General features: G+C 38.6%; 1 pseudogene; it reads left to right on the forward strand.

Moving 5' to 3' along the window:
- Positions 1 to 1,073: 1,073 nt before the first annotated feature.
- Positions 1,074 to 3,520, forward strand: part of LOC107876716 — a 73,631-nt pseudogene continuing 71,184 nt past the window's right edge.

Below are 3,520 nucleotides of genomic sequence, written 5' to 3' on the forward strand. Positions count from 1 at the left end.
TCAGTGGCGAAGCAAGGTTAAAAGTACTTTAACAATTCAATAAAAGTATAAGAAAGCGTTTATAGTTAAAATATACAACCATAAAGTTGCTTCATAATTAATCCACCACTCTTACCACATATAAATTTCGTTACTGGAGGAATAAGCATTTCTTGTCAAGAACCAAAGTGATATCTACACAAAAACAACACAACAATCATTAAGAAAAGAACTAAAAAAAGATTTAAAGAGTAGAACGCAAAGAAAATAGCTTGCAGGTAGTATCTAATAAAAACAAAATATAATCAACTTATCATGAAAAATCAATACAATTTTTTTATGAAAAATCAATACAGTTCTTTAAACAAAACACGTTGAAAATGTCCCCACGGGGATAATTCTTACCATGATCTGTATAATGTGATATTTTCTTCAAGTTGCATAGATGTAGGACACTACTATCCTGATTACATTTTAACTTATAATAATTACTGCTTCCAAACTATTCTGAAAGTCTCTTTTGCTACCAACGTTTATTCATAATAGATTCTTGGCTCGGGTTAGACGTGTTAGAAAAGAATCAGTTTACTTTTACAACTGTAAGGGGTCGTTTGGTTTAAAACAAGTTATTTCGAAATTAATATCTCACCCTCAAGGTGGATATAAACAACACTATAATTCAGTTGGGATTAACTAATCTCGGAATGAGTTATCCAATGCATTTTATTCAAAGCCAAACATGAAATAAGCTAATCCTAAAATCAATCATGTGATTAGTCATCCCTAATCATTTATCTTTTGTAACAAATTGAAATTTCCTAGAATATTACTCCTATAAGATTAGTGGGCAGTCTGGAAGTCGATAATATGAAAATTAAAATAGAATACATAGTTACGTTGAACTTTCACAACATAAATGAAGAGTACTTTTCGAAAACGAATTGGGGTCCAGTTATAAACTAAAAATGGATTTCATCAGTGACGAGAGTCTCCAGACTTAGCTATATTAACTATGAAATAATTTCTCATCTACCCTCTATATAAACCCCTTGCTACTGAAGACATAAAATGCAAGCCTATTATTACATAAACATCTTACAGCCATTATCTTTTGATCAAACCATATTTTCCTCCTTCACTAGATTTAGTTAACCATGGCTACTAAAATTGATTTGATCAGTAATATTCTAATGTTATTCTTCTGTGTAGTTGACATGTTTAACTCTCAAGGCGCAATTGCTGGCAGCCAGCCAAAATTATTATCCATGTTTGAGAGACACGAACACTGTATGGCGCTTCATGGACGCATTTACAAGGACGAAGCAGAAAAAGGAAAATGATGATAGAATTGGATAGTAGTGGTCCGTAAGTTTAGGACCATATTCCATCTAACCTCTCTGTAACTTTCCATGTGGAAAACGGCCGGTAACTTCTCCAAAGGAAGTTACTGTCCATTTCAAAATTGTTTTTGGTGGAGAAGAATATAAATATGACATTTGGTTCAAGGGTCCTTGCCATGTTACTTCTTTAAAACTCCATACCATCTATAAGTGAGGTTTTGAGTGCTTAGAAGATCTTTGGAGTAGGAAATACTTACCGGAAGAATGGAGGTATGTTGTTTATCTATTTCCACTGTGCTATTGCTGTGTATTTCTAACAGGACATGAGTCATGAGTTAATTGAAGTGTTGTGTGCATCTTGCCAGATAGACCTTGATTCTTCACTTGAGTGACAGCCCCATTGTCTCTCTAATCCAAGTTAGATGGAATGTCATCATCAGTTAGATCATTAATCTTGAATTCCGTCGACGACAGTGGAGAGGATGACGGATGTGAAGAAGGCATGTTTAATCCAGTACTATACTTGGTAAACAATTCCTCCGAAGTAATATCTGCCAATTCATTGATGCCTAACTTGTAAGACAGATTTCCTGCCTTACTGATCGACTCAATGAATTTCAAGTTCTCTTTGAAAATCATGAGTCGATTCAAGCTTTCTAACAAACGACTCATGATTTTCAAAGAAAACTTGAAATTCATTGAGTCGATCAATAAGGTAGGGAATCTGTCTTACAAGTTAGGCATCAATGAATTTGCAAGTTAGGCATCAATAAATTTGCAGATACTACTTCAGAGGAGCTTTTTGCCAAGTATAGTGGATTAAGAGCCCGTTTGGGATTGCTGTTATAAAACTGCTTATTTGAGAAACACTTTTATAAAATGACTTTTCAGAAAGGTGCTTTTTAAAAAAAAGCAGTTTATGTTTGGTAAATTCATTCATAAAGTGCTTTGACAATCAAATTGTGTTTAAATAATTTTTTTCAAGAAGTGTTTTTTTAGACACATGACCAAAAGGGACATCTATCAATAGACTTTTATTACAACAACAACAACAAACCCAGTGAATTCCCACCTAGTGGGGTCTGGGGAGGGGGGGTAAGATGTACGCAGTCCATACCTCTACCTCTAAAGAAGTAGAAAGGCTGTTTTCGATAGACCCCCAGCTCAAGGCACGAGATACCACACAAACACATAGTAAAGCACAGAAGCAGATTACATAACATAACATAAATACGGCACCCATAAGTAATATAAAACAGAGGAAAGCACATAGATTCGTAATAAAACATGGAACACGGAACACGGAACACGGAATCATAATAGGAATAAAACCCCCACCAAGTAATTCCCTACACTAGCGACCCAAACTGGCCCTAGTCCTCTGCCCTAATTCGCGTCCTCCAGACCTTCCTATCTAGGGTCATGTCCTCGGTGAGCTGTAACTGCTCCATGTCCCGCCTAATCACCTCACCCCAGTACTTCTTCGGCCTACCCCTTCCCCGCCTAAAACCATCCAACGCTAGCCTCTCATACCTACGGACCGGGGTATCCATGCCTCTCCTCTTCACGTGTCCGAACCATCTCAATCGGGCTTCCCGCATCTTGCACTCCACTGAAGTGACACCAACCTTCTCCCGGATAGTCTCATTCCGAACTCCATCCCCTCTAGTCAGCCCACATATCCAGCGCAACATCCGCATTTCTGCCACCTTTATTTTTTGGATGTGGGAGTTCTTAACTGGCCAACACTCCGCTCCATACAACAAGGTCGGACGGACTACCACCCTGTAGAATTTGCCTTTAAGCTTGGGCGGCATCTTCTTATCATACAGCACCCCCGACACGAGCTTCTACTTCATCCACCCCGCCCCAATACGGTGCGAGACATCCTCATCAATCTCACCGTTACTCTGGATCACAGACCCAAGATACTTGAAATTATCCCTCTTACATACCTCCTGTGCTTTCAGCTTCACTACTACCTCATTCTCCCACCTCACGTCATTAAACTTGCACTCCACATACTCTGTCTTGCTTCTGCTCACCCTGAACCCTTTAGACTCAAGAGTTTGCCTCCACACCTCTAATTTGTCATTCACACCCCCTGGAGTCTCATCTATCAGAACTACATCGTCTGCAAAAAGCATACACCATGGCACCTCCCCTTGTATACGCCGCGTCAACACATCCATCACCAACGC

Source organism: Capsicum annuum, chromosome 12, assembly GCF_002878395.1.
Source record: "Capsicum annuum cultivar UCD-10X-F1 chromosome 12, UCD10Xv1.1, whole genome shotgun sequence".
In the NCBI taxonomy this organism is placed as follows: domain Eukaryota; kingdom Viridiplantae; phylum Streptophyta; class Magnoliopsida; order Solanales; family Solanaceae; genus Capsicum; species Capsicum annuum.